This window comes from Coptis chinensis, chromosome 8 (genome assembly GCF_015680905.1).
Source record: "Coptis chinensis isolate HL-2020 chromosome 8, ASM1568090v1, whole genome shotgun sequence".
Lineage (NCBI taxonomy): Eukaryota > Viridiplantae > Streptophyta > Magnoliopsida > Ranunculales > Ranunculaceae > Coptis > Coptis chinensis.
The window spans coordinates 73,369,690-73,388,588 of record NC_141463.1 but is presented as its reverse complement, the minus strand read 5'-3'; positions in this window follow the sequence as shown (position 1 = coordinate 73,388,588).

The following is an 18,899-nucleotide window of genomic DNA, read 5'->3' as shown; positions in this document are numbered from 1 at the left end:
ATAAGTAGTCCTGCTATCTAATTTACTACTAATAAGTTTGATCGGATTTGGACTTGTTAGGTTGATGACAAGCCAATCTTGTTTCCATAATTATGTATATTAGCTCCTTCGACTTTTACAGCAGCAACATCAGTTGTTTTGGTAAGATCCACTACTGTGTAAACATGGGAACAAATGAAATTAAATGAAAACATTTTGTCAGAGAAAAGAACCATGGCAGAGAATGGACGAACTACACCACATTATACAAAAGAAAAATGCTCTCTTTTGGTTTTCCTGCTATCTATACCTGGATGAGAGAAGACCCATAGAGTGATAGCACATACAATCAAAACAATAGGTATGATGTGAATATAATTCTCGCCGGAGGACTTAATATGTGAAAAATTAAAACTCTGACAGCCACAACAAACATCCTTAGCATCCTTAGACCCCACTCCTTAGCATCCTTAGCTCTTGATACTGCTTAAGACTCGCTTTAGCTGCACTTTGGATATTCGCATCAAGCGATTGAGCTGACAAAAGGAATGGAGTAATCTCTGTCACCATATTCTCCTCTCCAAACTACACACCACAACAAACCAATACAATCAAACACCAAACCAAGATAAAAATTGCACCATAACAAACATGAGAAAAATGAGATTGCAACGCAAGATCATAATACAACAGTTAACTAAATGGTTTTGAGTTTTTCCAGACACGTTGCTACACTTGGTTAACGTGCAAAAAGTATACCTTTTGTTGCTCAAGTGTATACTGCTGGTAGTAAGGTGGTCGAAGGCCATGGTTGTCTGGTAGGTGGTCCAACACCAAAATCTCTATTACAAACTTATTATGCGCTGCACCTTCAACTTCTTTTTAGGTTTGAATGACAATGAAGCTTATTTGCACTTTGAAGGTATTTGCAGCCCACTTTCATGGAGACTTGGTGGTGGAATCATCTACCGGGACAAACCATGGCCACACAGCCACCTTTAGTTTTAGTATAAAGTACAAACACAAGCAACAAACTTTGCTTTTATTGTGCATGGTAAAGAAGTGCAGCCTCTGGTTTAGGGTGTAAACAACTGTCAATGGATAGATTGAATAAATATTTAAAAACATTCAAAATACAGTTTATTCTAGGAAGGATAATATTAGGTGTCTTTGCGAAGAAGAATGTGAATACTGCATTACAAAAAGAATCTTACATATGCTAATTTTTTTAACCAAAAAAAAAAAAAAAAAAAAAAAAAAAAAAAAAAATCTTACCCTAAAAAGTTATTCAAACTTTGATTACCATCTTCATTTTAGTTGGGAAAAAGCTCATTTTCTTGAAATATAAAAACGTGTGTAAACATTCTCTCTAGAATATCACATTCTTCATCATATTCTTCCATGACTCATAGTCACTATGTGTAAATAGAAACATCAACTAAGCAATATAGCATATATCTTACCTTGCTTAACACCTACAACTCTTTGTCACAAGCTTTTCTCCAATAAAATCTTTCAAAACTGTATCTTTCTCAAGAGCTTCTACTGATTCAGAGAGTTCATTTGGCAGTCTTGGAATGCCACCATCAAGACTATAAGGGTTGGTGCCTGTTCCATATCATTATTAAAGTATGAGACTACAAATTTTATTTGTTAAAACACCATATTACATTTTTAATATCTAAAATGACTAAAAGGAGAGAACTAAGGTTGTTAAACGAGGACTTTCTAAGTCCTTTAAAAAATAAAAAATGACATTCAGCTCCAAATGATAAATGATAAAAACAATTGTTGCCATTTACAACAGAAGTACTAAAAGAAAACCCAAGACTATAGTATAAGAAATGTCATAACATACCAATTGGTTCATGTAAGCTCAGATGCCTCTGAAGACCATCAATTCCAGCAGCAATTATTGAAGCTAATCCCAAGTGTGGATTTACACACTCATCAAAAGATTTAAAAATCAAGCACGAGATGATTTGTTTTTGGGTTTGAATTTTGGGTTTTTGAGTGGTTTTGATTTTGTTGATGATTTTTGGGTTTTTCGGTGGTTTGATTTTGTTGTTGATGATTTCGGTGGTTTTGATTTTGAATTTGTTGTTTGTTGATGATCATAGTTTGTTGTTTACTGTTTAGAAGTTTCGAAACCTAAACCCTTCGTAAAAGAAGAATTTCAAAACCCAAATTTCAAAATATCGCTTTTTCATCTTGATCTGATTAGCTATGATCCAACGGCCAATATTCTGCTGTTTGGATATTGTTTTGAATTCTGTTGTCTACCTAGCCGGCCCATATATATATACACTTTAGCTACTTTGAACTATATAGAAAAATTTAAATTTATTTGGTGTCTTTTATAGGGGAGGCTTGTGAACTAGCTGCTTGGGTTTCAAAGGCATCAGATAAGATCAGAGTACTCTTCCAAGTTGTAGTGTTGTGTCAGGTGTCCAAAGCATTTTCCTTAAACAATATATATATCCATTATCGAAAAATAAAAAAAATAGTTGCAAGCACCTTTTAGTCTTTTAATTAATGATTTGATGTACAGATTACAGAGCATTCTTCTTATTTAGCTTTGCTAGTTATAAGTGGGCGTCTTTAGTGAAAAAAACATATAAGTGGGTAAACTAGCCGAAGATACTCATGATATAGAATTTATGGTTGGTGGTCACATTTGGATAAGCTTCACGGGATAAGGATAAACCACCAAGATAAGGATAACCATCAGGAATTAGGATGAGTGTAGGACTCTATCCTATCTGGTATTAGGATGAGTGTAGGACTCTATCCTATCTGATATTAGATGAGTATAATACTCTATCCTATCTGATATTGAGGAGGTGGGAGAGCTCTATAAATAGACCCCCCACCCCTCACATATTGATTATCCCAAAAACAACAAAGAAAAGCTCTCTCTTCTTTAATGGTGGCCTCCAACATTTTCTAAAGAAGAACCTAGTAATTTGTGGAGATTCCATAGGTGGTAACCTCCCTAGCCATTGTCGGTTCTTGGTTCGTGAACAAAGGTTGCTTCCCGTTCGTGGTTGGAACTTGACTCCAGCTAAGTTGAGAAGAAGAGGATCTTGAGTGTGCCAAGAACATCATCTTCTCCTGTAGATCAAAGCTTAGAACTTCAAATTGAAAGCTGTGACCAAGGTATGATCTTTTGTTTCCGCTGCGCTATTTTATGCATGTGATATAGTGTAATTATATATATCGTAGGAATCATGCATGAGATATCGGTAAAAACCCTACATTGGCATCGAACCAGGTTTTCCATGGTTTGTATGATTTTGTTTGTAGTTTTGATCTTGTGATCTACATTTTTTTAGAAAAACTGTTTTTTTTCAAAATCTTTTAATTAATTTTTAAATAATTTGGTTGTTTAAAATTAATTAGAAATTGCTTTTTTTTTTTTTTTGTAAAATAAATTATTTATGGGAAATAATTTGGCTATTTTAGTGGATTTTTTTTTTTTTAGGAATTTTTTTTTTTCCTTTAAATTTTTATTTTTCCACGCCTAAAAAATTGACATTAGGATGTTTATAATTATTTAAATCTTGATTTTTTTACTATTGCGTAAATAAAATTGTATGTTTTCTATCAACGGTCATATGAAAACTAAGGCACAATACCTAAGTCACATAGACCGAGACTTGTAGGAAAATTAAACCGGATCTTGGGAGGCGGGCTTCCAAGAAACGCATGACCAAAGCAATATAGGAGACTTTTGGCAACAATCTTGTCTTGAAATCGATAAGATGAAGACAGAGCCACCATCACCCGAATATACACCAAAAGAGCCCAGTCCTATTCAGGATAGGAATGAGGCTCGACCACTTAAATCTCTCCTACATCGATTATGGGACGATGCTAAGGAACCAAATCCATATGATGTGTCATCAGGGTTTATTTTCCCACCTCACAGGGAAACAGAGGAAGTGGCTAGTAATTTTCAAATAGCTGATAGTGATTGTGAGGATGAGGATGCCTCCCCTGGGCACCCAGCAGGACATTTCTATGTTCATGGTTGACTGGCTCTTTTTAGTTCCACATTGTTTTTGAAAGATAGAAAACTCCTTTGTGTAGAAACAATTTTATTAAATGGAAATTTAAGTAGTAGATTTTTTGCATATTCTATGCTATTGATAGTCAAATGCATTGATTTTATTTAATGGCTAGAATCATGCTAGTAGATTATCATGATCATCTCATATGTGAAAATATGGATTACTTAGATTTATTTTAAGAGATGATTCTTATTCGTAGTATCTTATCTTTGGAATTCAAACTTGATAGAATGGCACCCGATGGAAAATCCCCGTTTACGATGCTACCTAAAAAGGACTTGTTAAACGATAAGAATTACGAACTTTGGTCTAGGAAAGTTAGGCTAATTCTGGCAGATAGGAAGGTCATTGACATAATAACTGAGACAGTAGCAGAACCTACCGCTGAAGGATTAACACAAATTTCAAAACCCAAATTTCAAAATATCGCTTTTTCATCTTGATCTGATCAGCTATGATCCAACGGCTAATATTCTGCTGTTTGGATGCTGTTTTGAATTCTGCTGTCTACCTAGCCGGCCCGATATATATATATATATATACACGGTTTGGCTATAGTGACACTTTTATTCTGCCACTCTAATCTCACACCCCTCCTGGTCCCTCAGATCTCATCCTGAGATGATCAGATTTAATTCTGATAAAAAAATGCGAAATTTTGAAATTTCAAACTATTTTTGAAAAACGGTGAAATTTTTGACAAACTCTAATGGTCTTTTTCTTCTTCACTCCAGAAACTCTCAAATGAGTAACCTTTCCAAACCAAGCTTCTGAACAATAGCAAACGGAAATTCAAAACAACTATTTCTTTTTTGTGGCAATGTCTGCGATACACCTATTTCTTTAAACAATAGTGATTAAAATGAAAATCACTTCTCTACAGGCGTGTTGAACTAAGACACCTCATTACAATTTGATAAAATTACTTCTTGCCTCTCTACAAGTAAATGTCAATCTTCGTCTATTTGTTTGTTCATTGTTCTTTTCTTCACTAAGTTTGCTTGGTGTAATATGATTTGATCTTTTGAAGTTAACCATTCATATATTTGTGTGTAAGTTTGTTTATTGTGGAAAGAAATGATTTTTGCAATGTAATTTTTTCTATCATGTTTATTTATATGGTTACCGTTATTTATATTGCAATGTCATGTTTATTGAGGAGATAACTAGAAACTTTCTTTAGGATGATTAGAAAGAAAGTTCAAAATGTCATTTTATGACATTAATTGGGATTTTCTTCTAGTTAAGTTATTTACACTATTTATGTACATTGGGATTTTTGTCTGTTTAAGTTATTTATATTTTTAATTTTTTCGATTTATAGAAATGGAGACAGAGACATCAGAAAATACAATCAATATCGAAGAAGACTGATAAAGGTAAAAATATAGTTTTACCTACGAATAAGTAACGAGACTCAAACACAAGTAAAACTAAAACTATTTTTCGTGTCTAATTTATCAAAGTTTTCTACTCTCGATGCTATCGCAATAGAGTTGGAGAAGAAGATTCGTTCCACTCCTAGTTCTTTAGTATTCAATATTTTCTAAGATTATCGGTCATATTCAAAGTTAATGAGAGTAATTATGAGAATTATACTACGATGTAAATTATACTAACAAGATATGATAATTCAACTACGAAATGTTAAATTAATATTAGATAAAGAATTAGGGGGGATTGATTCCACCTTAACTCGACTTAATTAACTAGCGAAGATTTGTCGTAATCCGAATTGCAATGCTTTCGCATAGCAATTGGTTATTCATAATCCCTAGTTGTTCATGGTAATTTCTACCAACTAACATCTAGCATGTGAAGCAATCAAACCCATTCTAATGGTGAACTAATTACTTTCTAGATTAGAATGGAAAATTACGACTATTATACGTTAACAACAATCAAGCTTTCATCAAGGCTTCCTCAACCCCCTCTAATGGAGGTTTAGCCTAGAGTCATTAAACTATCATTTCCAATTGAATTAAAACAAGACATGATATCAAGATTATAAATTTGCTTATTTGAATTCAAATGGAAATCTACTCATGCAAAATTTAATTGAAACTAACAATGATAAATAACTAAGTCTATGAATTGAAACTAAATAATTAATGGAAAATGAAACTAGATTATGAAGAACTAACTAACTTTATTGATCTAATGAAGAAATAACAATTGATTCAATAACTAAATTCAAACAAGATAATAAAAACTAATTAATTAAAAATGGAGTTTAAATCTAGATCTAAAACTATATATGAAAACTAATTAATGGAGACTAAAAAAACTAGATCTAAAACTATTCTCTAATGGCTACCTACAAAACTACTTCCTTAAGAGTTAAGTCTTCTATGTTGAAATGGAGGAGACCAGATCCACATTTTCGTGCATGGGCTGAGGAGCCATGTTTTGGGTCGGAAAATCGAGCCCAAAACCCAATTTCTTCAGTCCAGAGAGGCCTTTTCAGTTGAATTTTGCTTCAATAGACTTTTCATCCACTTTTGCTCCTCTAATTGAGTCAATATTTGGACCATCGGAAAGCTCTTTCCGAGCCGGTCGTTGTGACATAAGGTAGGCCCAATTCCAAGGTCTGAGTCCAAAGATATGGCCTTCGAAAGTCCTGGTGACTTTTGTGTGCTATTTCTGCCCGCGTTAACTTTGACTTTTCAGCTTTGACCGGGCTTTTTAAAGGCTTTTTCTCCTTGAATCTTGACCTTTAATCATAGAACTTCTTAACAACCAACCCTTGCTCCTTTATCTCGCAAAAGTGACACATTTCTGCACATAATCGACTCCAATGCCTGAAATATATAAAAGCACATAATCAGCATTAACTGTTATTTATTACTCACATAATTGGTCTAAAAATATTATTGTTAAGAGATTAAAACTACAGTTTTGGGCTCTTATCAAAGACGTAGTTGGATCTTCGTCTACTAAATCTCTTGTTCAAGGCACACAAACATTAGCTGCTCCTTATATAGGAATGACTTTTACAAGTGTTGACGAAGCAAAGACTTACTATAAAAGAGTATAGTCATCAACAAGAGGGATTTTAGATTTGTGTTCGGACGACGAATAAGAAACAAAATCATGTGGATTTGGTTAGTGGTTGTTTACTAGTTTGCTCACGTGAAGGGGTTTCTAACAAGAGAGATCAAGTCTGATTAAGAAATACATCAACTATCCGGTGTGGTTGCCAAGCTAGAATTCTTATTAAGAAAAGAATACATGAAGAGATATACGAGGTCAACGTTGCTCAGAATGACCATAGTCACGGTCTGGTGACCCATCGAAGAGAATTTGCATGAAAACTAACAAACATATGCCTGAAGCAGCGAAGTGCTTGACCGAGATGTTTAGTGATAACAGTTTACCTGTTGGGAAAGTGGCATCTATTTTTCATGGAGAGGAAGTTGGGTTTACACAGAAGGATTATTGGAACCATCATTATGGTTTGACCAGAAAGATGCCTAAAGAAGGTGATGCAACTGCCGTGCTGAAATATTTTATACAGAAGAGTGCTGAGAATCCCCGGTTCTACTACGCTATTGATTTAGATGAAAATGGGACGGCGGTGAAATTTTTCTAGGTTGATGGGAGGTCTCAATGCCAGTATGACTATTTCGAGGATGTTGTGTCTTTTAATACCACATTTCATACCAATGCATATTCCATGCCTTTTGCCCCTTTTACTGGAGTCAACCATCATTATCAGTCGATTCAGTTTGGTTGCACATTATTGTTTGATGAGACAGAAGATACATTCATATGGCTGTTTAAGGACTGGCTTGCAGCTATGGGTGGTCGTGCACCAACTGCAATCATCACTGACCAGGATAGAGTGATGACCGCAGCTATTGCTAAAGTGTTTTCTGGTACTCATCGTCATTACTGTCTCTGGCATATTATACAAAAATTCCAAGATAAGATGTCCCCTTTACCAAATTTGAGACATTGGTAACTGAGTTGAAGAACACTATTTATTTTTCGTATAGGATTGCTGATTTTGAGAGAAGATGGTGTACAATCATTGAGAAGTATGAGTTGTCTGAAAATTCTTAGTTGACAGAGATATATTCAATGAGGGAGAAATGGGTTCCTTGTTATCTCAGTGACACCTTTTTTGCTGGTATGCACATGACTGGTCGAAGTGAATCGATGAATGCTCATTATGACCAGTTTGTCAATTCGACGACTACGCTTATGCAGTTTGTACATGGTAATGAGATATCTTTGGCTTTGCTTGCTAGAAAAGAAAGAGATTCTAATTACCACACCGAGCATAATTCACAGATTGTGCCTAATGATGTTTTCCTCCTTATGCATGCCGCGAAGGTCTATACGATCTCAATATTCAATAAATTTAAGGCGCAACCAGAAAAGGCAAAGATGGAGTACAAAATTGATGGGCAACAGATGAACAACAATGGAACCGAAAGCTACATGCTGAAGTTCAAAGACCCGCAGAAGAAGTCCGTTTGGAAAGTGAATTTTGATAGCAGAACCTTAGAGGCAGACTGTAAATGCAAGTATTTTCAGTTTATGGGGTTACTTTGTGGTCACATCTTGAAGGTTTTTATTCGTTACGATATTGAAGAGATTCCAAGCCATTTTAGATTGACGCGGTGAATGTAGAAGGCAAATACTTATAGAGCAGACTTTGATACTAGATTTGTGGTAGGGAATGTCTCACATGAACCTTTAAGAGTGGCTTATTGTATCAAGGTTACTTCTCAAGTGGCTTACGATGCATCACATACTTTTGAGGGTTATTCATATTTTATTGAAAAGATTGGTGAAATGGCTATTGGAATTTCAAAGTTTAATGAAACTTTCTACGAAGAAGACGCAGATGATGAAGAGCCTCCAGTTGCAGAGCCTTTGATACCTTCGGTTAATACATCACAAGTTTTTTTTTATTTGAATGTTTAATTTGATATAAATTTAGTGTTTAATTTGGTGTTTAATTTGATATAAATATTTATTTTATTTTGCCGGTTATTTTGACTTTCAAATATTTATTTCAGCTATTGATTTTGAATCCCAACATTTCTCAAACAAAAGGGAGGGGGAAGAAGAAAGCGGATAGATTGAAATCCCATAGAGATATAGCCCTAAACAATTCAGGAAGAAAGTGTCACAAATGTGGAAAAATTGCTAACCATGACTCGAGAAATTGTCTAGAGAAAAATAATACGTAATCTATGAAATGTAAGTATAGCTTCTATGAAGTATCTTTGATATATTGACTGATTTTATAGCTTCTAAGTTTAACTGTATATCTGACTTTGCAGCCTTTTGATTATCGCACACCACCCATTTTTCGTGGCAGTGTCTGGTGGTGGTAGTGTGTAGTGGTGGCAACCTTAAATGAACCTTGAACAACTGATCATGGGGGATGGAACTGCTATTAGCTACTTTGATTTTGTTGAAGACCAGTTCATCAGATGTTTCATGCTATGTTAAGAGATACCACTAGCACATCACTCTCAGTTAAGTGGATAAGTGAGAGAACTGAGGAGCTGCTACAATAAAAATCTAATGTTGTAACAAGGCCTATGTTCCCAACCCTTGATTACTTAATGCATTTTTTTTTTCCTTCACACTTCTTTTGGCCTTAGTATCATGTAGTATTGAGCAAATCTACAGAGACGCTTGTTTTCAAATCACCATAATTGATGATTATTAGCAATGGAATATTAGTATTGTGCTTCCTGAAGTGGTCCATTTTTTTTTTACATTTAGTAACATGGGAATCTGTCTCAGGTATTTAGGTATGGATGTGCACGCTAACTTTCCAAGGGGCGCTCGCCCTCTACTAGGCCCTGACATGGAAGCGCACATATTACTCTTTTGACATGCATCACTCCCTCTCGTCTGGCATGCATTCTTCTGACACGCACACTGCATCAGGACCCCAATAACCAAGCTTTGAGCATATGTACTACGTTTGTGATTAACATGAGTAATATTAATTTCCTCATCTCTAAGTTATTAGTTAAGGAACATGCTTTCTTGCCGTAATAATGTCGTAATTTCCAGTTATTGCACGGCTTGCATCTCAATAGCTGATAAGTTGCTTCTATCACGTAATATACCTTGAGTACTCGGTATTACTACATAAAAGAAGAAATAAAGGGAGTACGTTGAACATTTACAAACAAATTCACACTCTTGAACTTCACTTCAAACTGTGAGATGAGGTATTTAGAGAGTTTGAGATGTTAAGAGCAAGCAAATCCCTCTGACCATCTGTTATTTTTCAAACAAGCAACTTCCTTATGTAAACAAACCAGCAGAACATATAGGATCAAGTGGCTTTAATCTACTCTTAGCAGAAAGGAAATAAAGTTGCAATTACCATTACACCAATTGCAATTACACCAAAATACAAAATCCTGAGCAAACTACAATTGTAATTACACCAAAATACAATTACATAGCAATAGAAAACATGAGCAACTAATTTTGTTTAAGAAACAACCATAAAACGACAATAATGATAAAAATCAACAGTTTCCTACATGCTTTCCTACAAGCTAAATACTTCTTCTCCATTTCATCAAATTTTTCCTGCAACTCCACCTTGCGCCTTTTCTTGGCATCCATGGAATCTCTTAATAAATTGTTCAAATTCTTCAGTTCCACGTTCACATCACTCAAAGCTTCATACATTTGCTTCAGTGCTTCATGTCTCATACACAAATCCTGATATTTTTTCCCTGAATTCACCCTTGGATCACTCAAAGCTTCATGCGTATGCTTCAGTGCTTCATGCCTCATATACAACTCCCTATTTTTTCCCCCTGGATTCATCTTTTTGTCAACCCATACGAAAAACTCGCAATGCCCATTTGGAAATTTCTTACATCCAAAGAAACTTCCTTCCCCGGATTTTTATGCGTGGAAAGAAACTTGAATGGGTGCACGCTCTCCACAAAAACAAGAATAATCTGAAGTGACTGAGCTCGAACTCATTACCTGTAATTGATTAAAACAAATAAAATTGAAAAAAGAAATACTCAAATTGAATCAAATGAAAGAGATGCAGTAAAATAAGAATGATGGTCTATAGATCCTCCAGAGATTATCCCACCCCATAATTGCTTAATAGAAAAACAATCAATAAATATTTAGATAAAAATTAAACTTGACTAACATTTTCTGAAACATAAAAATTGGTAAACAACATGAAAAATTAGAGTAGTCGATCGCCATGACTTCACCAAAAGATTCACCATTTCAAAATTACCATAAAAGGACCTCCAGGCTGCAATGTGTTTCATAAATTTCACATACACAAGGAAGCCCAACAGAACAACCAAATTCACCAATATGTTGCAGAAATACTCACAAACACCATTAATACACATGATACCAAGTTTTCATGAATGAATAAAACGAACTAATTGTATTTGCAAAAATTAAACAATATAGTTTTGAATATAATGAATAAAAAAAACATTATCAAATGAATTAAGCAAATTAAATAATGAAGAAAGCATACCTTAATTGCAATTGCTTGATAATCGAAAAAAAAAAACAAAATCCCTAAGTTTTATAGCGATTTCAGTAGGATTTATGTTAAGAGATGGAGATTTGTTTGTATTTGAGAGAGCAAATCATTGTTGGGTTGCTGAAATCATTGTTGGGTTCGAATTCTATGTGGTGAGGGTGATAAGTGCTCAAAAAGTGTAATTTAACCCTCGATTATGCCTCTTGTAATTTTTAGTCGCCAATGTCTTTCTAACAATGGGGACTGAAAAAGGTTTTGACTATTTTTAGTATTCTCCCTCAAGTCTTTCTTTGTTTTTGAGGGTTTTATTTCCTTTTTTGTTTTCTTTGACCCCCTTGACCGAGCTGTTGCCACCTTTTCCTCTCTTCTCTTGTATCTTAGAAGAGAAAGCCCTGCTCTTTTTCTACATGCTCCTTTAATTCTCTCCCAAAAATGTCGGACCTTCCTTCGTCTTCCACCTCCCCAAAGATATCTCTAGTTTTAGCCTAGCCCTGTAATAGAGGCTCATGGAGTTCATTTGTTGAGGAGGAGGCTCCAGTGGTTCACATACTTCTCTGAGAAGTTTCGAAACACATCTAGTGGATGGTATAGCTGAGATACTGGCTAGTATTCTGGAGAAGGGTGTCTCCACTTGGAGTGACTATGTTGTGGGTTTTTTTGTAGAAAAAAGGCTGCCTTTTTTCATTTGGTTAAATCCACTCTTTCAAAAATCTGGAAAGTTAAAGGAAACTACACTATCTCTACATATAAGGAACTGTTTTACTTCAAGTTTAGTCTTGATGAAGATAGGAAACAAGTATTGGAAGCGGATCCCATTTTCATTTTGGGGACTATTTGTTTGTGTGGTGCGGGCAGATGGACTTGGGAAGTTGAGTCTCAGAGGCATAGGATTACAAAGCTACCCATTTGGGTTAAGCTAATGGATCTGCCTAAAGAGTTATGGACTGAAGATGGACTTGGCTATGTAGCTAGTTTGATTGGAAAGCCGGTGAGTATGGATGAGGTTACGAGGGAAAGAACGAGGCTGAACTTTGCAAAGATTTGCGTTGAGGTTCCTATTGATTACACTTATAGGAACTCAATCCTAGTGAAAATGGGGGAAGAAGTAGTGGAGATTATGTTTAAATACCCATGGGTGCCTGCATCTTGTACTAGATGCAATATGTTTGGGCATAAGAACTCAAACTGTCCTTCTCGTCCAAAGCAAGTTTGGAGACCCAAAGTTTCAAACTCTGCGAGCGCAGCACGAAGTAAGGAGGCTAGAACTGGACAGGAAGATACCACCACTGATGGAGGTTCAAACTATGATGAATGTGAGGATGGTGAGCATATGGAGGGAGGAAATGTGGGCCTTGATATAGTACAATATGTTCCTTCAGCTTTGCCAGAGGGTCAGGCCTTGCAGTGGTTGATACCGGTACCTAACTCCCGAGATATTCGGGGACACGAGTATGATGAGTTTAGGGGTGGCACACAGCTGAGTGAAAATGTTAATAAGTTACCCCTACAGAGACAGGAAAATGGTGAGAATACAAAAGAGGTTTACTTAAGAGAACAGAATGCTTTTCAGGTGCTTGCTGATAGTGAGGAAGAGATTGAGGATGATATTTATGAGGGTATGCTAGTTGAGTACTTCAATGATCATGTGATGCCTAAGGAAATGGTAGTGAAAGCCAAAACTCGTGCTCAGAAGAGGGCTGATGAGAATGCGTTGGTTTGTGAAGCTAACAGAAAAGGTCAGATCAAGGAAGGACAGGTCAGTGAGAAGAAAAAGGGTAGACCTAAGGGGTCAGGAACCAAAAAACGATAAAGTTAGCAATGTTTAAGTTCTGCACTTGGAACATAAGAGGTCTAAATGATCTCAAAAAAGCGGCAGAAATAAATAAGTTTATTGTGAAGAATAAGATTTGCCTTTTTGGTCTATTGGAAACAAAAGTAAAGGAGGCAAAGAGTGTAGGGATCAGTAGAGTTTGTGCACCCAGCTGGAGCTTTGAAAACAACTATGGGTGCAATCCGAATGGAAGAATTTGGATCTTATGGGATCCAAGTTTAGTGTCAGTGAGCAAGCTACATGAAAAATCTCAGTTTATTCATTGTAAGGTGACAGTGCTTAGCAATCAATCCTGGTTCTTCTCTACTGTTATCTATGCAAGTAATGGTAGTCAAGACTAGTTAGGGTTATGGATGAACATAAAACAGCTTCACAGAAGTATCACTACTCCTTGGTGTGTGCTTGGTGATTTTAATAATGTGTTGTACTCTCATAAAAAGATTGGGGAAGTAGTGCAGGCTCAGGAAACAGAACCTTTTGGGAATTGTCTAGCCGAATCAGGGTTGTTTGATCTGAAAGCTTCCGGTTGTTATTATACGTGGACAAATTATGGTAATGGAGCTAATAGAAAGTGGTCAAAGATTGATAGGGTGCTTGTAAATATTGAGTGGATGTGTGCTTTTGCTCAGGCGACTGCTGAATTCCTCTCTCCAGGTATCTCTGATCACTCTCCCATTCAGATTTTGTAATTTCTGGGCTCTTCACAAGGATTTTAATACGGTGGTTTAGGAAGTGTAGGGTACTGAGGTAGTTGGATGCCCGATGTATATATTAGTGTCAAAGCTGAAGTTACTCAAAAATAGATTGTGTGGATGGGCAAGGATGATAAGAGCCCAAAACTGTAGTTTTAACCCCTTAATAATCATACTGTTAGACCAATTATGTGAATAATAAGTAAGAGTTAACACCGACACGCGTTTTTTATGCATTTCGGGCTTCAAAGTCCATTATGTGCGAAATGTACCACTTTTTAGCGAGATCTGAGAGCAAAAGTCGTGAGAACTTCCAAAGCCGTATCTTTGGACTCAGACCTCGAATTGGGCATACCTTATGTCAAAACGACCGCTCGGAAAGAGCTTTGTAATGGTCCAAGCCTTGACCCAATCAGAAGAGCAGAAGTGGACGAAAAGTCTGTGGGAAGTCAACTGCAGCTGAAGAGGCTTTTGGATGAAAGAATTGGGTTTTGGGCACGATTCTCCGCCCAACCCATGGCTCCAAGCCCATGCACGAATTTTGGATCTGGATGTATAAAAACAAAAGCTTAGCTCTTCATTAATGGTAGCTAGTTAGACCTAAATTAAGATATAGAATTATAGATCTAGTGTCATTAATTAAATTAAGTTTTAGTTCCATTTAAATTCTTGTTTTAGATTAAATAACGAATCATTGTTCTTGATTGATTAGATAAATAAAGTAGTATTCTTTATCCATTTCGATTTTGTCAATTCCAATTCTAGATCTAATTTCAATTCATGTCCTTAGTTCAATTTAGTCATTAAATTAGATTTCATTATTGTTCAATTAAATAAATTTCAATGCTTTATATTATGTTTAGTTTTAATATAAATGGAAATGATTATGAATGATTCAAGGCTAAACCTCCATTAGAGGGTTGTGAAGCCTTGATGAAAGCTTGATTCGATTATCGTAAGAATTAAATTAAGTATTTTCTATTCCACTCTAGAAATGATTAGTTCACCATGAGAATGGGTTTAATTGTTCACATGCTAGTTATGATTGGTAGAAATGCCATGTATAATTAGAGATTAGGAATAACCAATTGTTCTGCGAAGCAGTTCAATTCGGATTACGACGATTCGTCGTTAGTGGATTAAGTTGAGTTAAGGTGGAATCAATCCCCCTCTAACTCCTTATCATAGAATCAACGTAGCATTCCCTTAGTATTCCGATAACCGACTAGTTGCATCTTGTGGGTAGTTGCATCGTAGTATAATTCCCTTCGTAAAACTCTCATAGACTTAAAAACGACTAGTTAGATTAGAAACATCCATGCTAGAGCACTAGGAGTGGAACGAACTCTATCTACTCCACTATATCTCATAGGATTGAGAGTAGAATTCTTTGATAATCAACCAATTAAAAGGAAAAGTTTAGTTTACTTACGTTGTGGAACCATAGTTCATTTCGTAGGTAGACTATTCATTTAACTCTTATCAAATGGCGCCGCTGCCATCTTAGTTGCACTTTAGCATTGTTTTCATAATAGAATTAGTAATTTTTAAGTCCCATTTCACCCACCCACCCTTGTTTGATTCATTTGTGGGTTACCGTTTGATTTTGGAAAAATTCGAGAAAATATAATCCGGTGCGCCGCTTAAAAGCGACCACGCTATGTTCTTGGAATTTGATCAATACACCGAAGCGCCGCATAAAAAGCTTCAGCGACCAGCGCTAAGTTACTAGACTTTCGAATTTACTCGGCGCCATACAAGATAAAGTGGCGCACCATAGCTGAAATTTTCGGATTTCCACGGTTTGATTCGAACCCGGTACATCAAGTTTTTCAGTGTTCTACTCTCTTATATACACTGAACACGCGTACACAAGACGCTATTCATAAGCGAAGCAAGGACGCAATCAGGTATTCCTTTCTTCCACACCTCGCATCTCCTGTTAGAGGTTTATACTAGTACATCAGAATTGTTTGGAGTGTTGCATGTTTAGTTAAGCTCGACTTAGCCTTGCATGAGATTAAGGTCTGGCCGAACAAAAACACCTAACGTAAATACACAACAACATCAACAAACAAGTCTATCTAGTATACCACAAACTACACCTCTAGCTACTATATCACACACACCACCTGATATAATGGGGAAGAAAAGAGACTCCTCTCGGACTTCTACAAAGCCTTGGCGATAGCCCCAAATCTTGCATCGTTCTAGCGGACCACCGGGATTTCAGAATCCCTCCAAATATTTTTAATTTGTTACCCGTGTTTCATGGTTTAGACCATGAAAAACCTTACCAGCACATGCGTAGGATTGAACAAGTCCTAACAACATTCCACCATCCTACGGTTGGTTCGGAACAAATTAAATTAAGGGTATTCCCTTTCACCTTAGCCGATAAAGGCGTCTTGGTTAACTTGCCCAAAGCGCTAATTCGTGGACTCGTGGGCTAAACTTGTTCAATTTTGTTTATGGAACATTTTTACCCCTAAAGACGGATGAGATGCTTTCCAAGATTCATTTCTTTCGACAAAATCCTCATGAATCATTTTCGTGAGGCTTGGAATCGTTTCACCGATCGCTTATAGAGTGTCCACACCATAACTTAGCAAAAGACACGTTAGTTCGGTGCCTTTTCAAAAGGACTTCAACATCACCATAAAGAAGTCCTTGACATAATGAATGGGGGTAGTTTCTTAAGTAAAGGAGCCTCGGAGGCTTATAAATTTTTAGAGGATCAAACTAAGCGAAATAACAACCTGGGGGGGTAGTGATGATATCCCCCGCTCCGCTAGTTCTTCTTCCACAGTTAAGACTACCAGTATGTTTGAGGTTAAATCAGATCCCTGAGCTTAAAACTCTAATTGAATCCCTCACTAAAAAGGTAGATGCCATATCGTACAACAAAAGCCAATCCCCATTATGAATGTAAATTCAAATCTAGGTAGTTTCTGTTGGAGTCCTGAGCATCCCGATTCCCATCGCCCTATAGCCTATGAACGGGCTTGTTCCATTAATAGTGAACCTAACGCCCCTTGGAGACAAAATCCCAACTTCGGTTGGAGAAATAACAAAACGCCACACCTCAAGCGGTACAATAATCAATATGTTAGGCCTACGAAAGCTTTTAACCAAGCCCCCACCAAGACAGGGGATGTGGTCGGGGTAATTTTAATAATTATAACAACCAAGTGCAACCTCGACAAGGTCAAGCACAAGGTCAAGGTAATTATAATAATTATAATGCTAATAGAGGTATCGTTAGGTAAATAATAACTATCAAAATCCGCTAATAAATAATTCGGGGAAATAGTTCCAAGAACAACACCCCCGTGAACACTACACCTACCAATGGGATCGTCTTGACACCTTCATACAAGTGAGCCAAAAACTTTTCCAAACCATGGCTCAATCTAACCAACAGCTTCTACAATCCGTTAATAATTTAACCCAATTTGGCTCAAGATAAAGCCCAACCCAAAGGTGTGTTTCCGTGTAACGCTAATACCTAATCCTAAAACAACAAACACAGCCTTTGAGGTCACCGATAATACTAGTAATGAATATGAAAATGTAGGTGAGATAAATGCCATCACCACTCTCCGTTCTGGCAGAGTGGTTGATAACAAGGTAACTATGCCTATAGTTACCCCACCAAGATAACCCTACACACCTCTTTTACAAGATACCGAAATGGAAACCGAAGAGCCTACGGTGTAGAGGTACCAGTTACAACACAACCTAAGAAACATAAAGCCACAGTTAAACATCCAGGTGATACCATTGCTAAATATAGACAGAAACCACCGTTTCCACAAAAATTAGCCATGTTAACTAGAGATACAACTTACGAGGAGATTAGGGACGTTTTCAAGAATCTAACTATAAACCTTCCTTTCCTCGAAGCTATAAAAAAGCTACCACACCATGCTAAGTTTCTTAAGGAATTGTGTACTACTAGGCGTAAGACAAATATACCAAAAGACGCCTTTTTAACAGAACAATTCCCAACCTTATCTGAACATAATGGAATTGTTAAGTACAAGGACCCTGGTCGTCCTACCGATAAATGCACCTTAGGAGATTCCTATACGACCACGGCGTTATTAGACACGGGGGCTAGTGTTAACTTACTCCCATTTTATTTGTATAGACAAATAGGTCTAGACAAAATGCAACCCACTAAAATGGCGTTTGCAATTAGTCGATCGGTCTATTAAGTACCCTAGGGTGTAGTCGAAAATGTGCTTGTAAAAGTGCATGATTTCTACTATCCGGCTGATTTTGTAGTCCTCGTCTGAAGTCGCTAACGACTCTGTTCCGATCATTTAGGGGCCGTCCTTTCTTGGCAACCGCCAATGCGCTCATTAATTGCCGTGGATGGTTCAATGTCCATGTCTTTTGGCCATCTTCTTTGTTGAAGTCAATGTTTTTAAAACAAGGACACAGTTACCCGATTCGTCTATGGATGGAGAGGTTAGCATGATCGAGAGCTTTGCTCGAGATTATTTCAACAACACGTTCCCTGATAGTCATATGCCGAAAATTCTTTCCTTTGGAAAGTCAGACTCCAACATTTTCATTCCTACACTAGTCGATACACATATTATTGATGAGGACGGGATAGATAACTTTCTCAAAGATGTAGAGGACTACCATAGTAATGTGGATATGACCAATCTTGATGAGGAATTTGATGAGTTTCTTCGAGTAGGTGACAATTCACCCTATCAAGAACTAACTTGCACAACATCCACATCGATTCCCCTCCTTCCACCCTTTCAAAGGAACCTCGAGTTTGCACT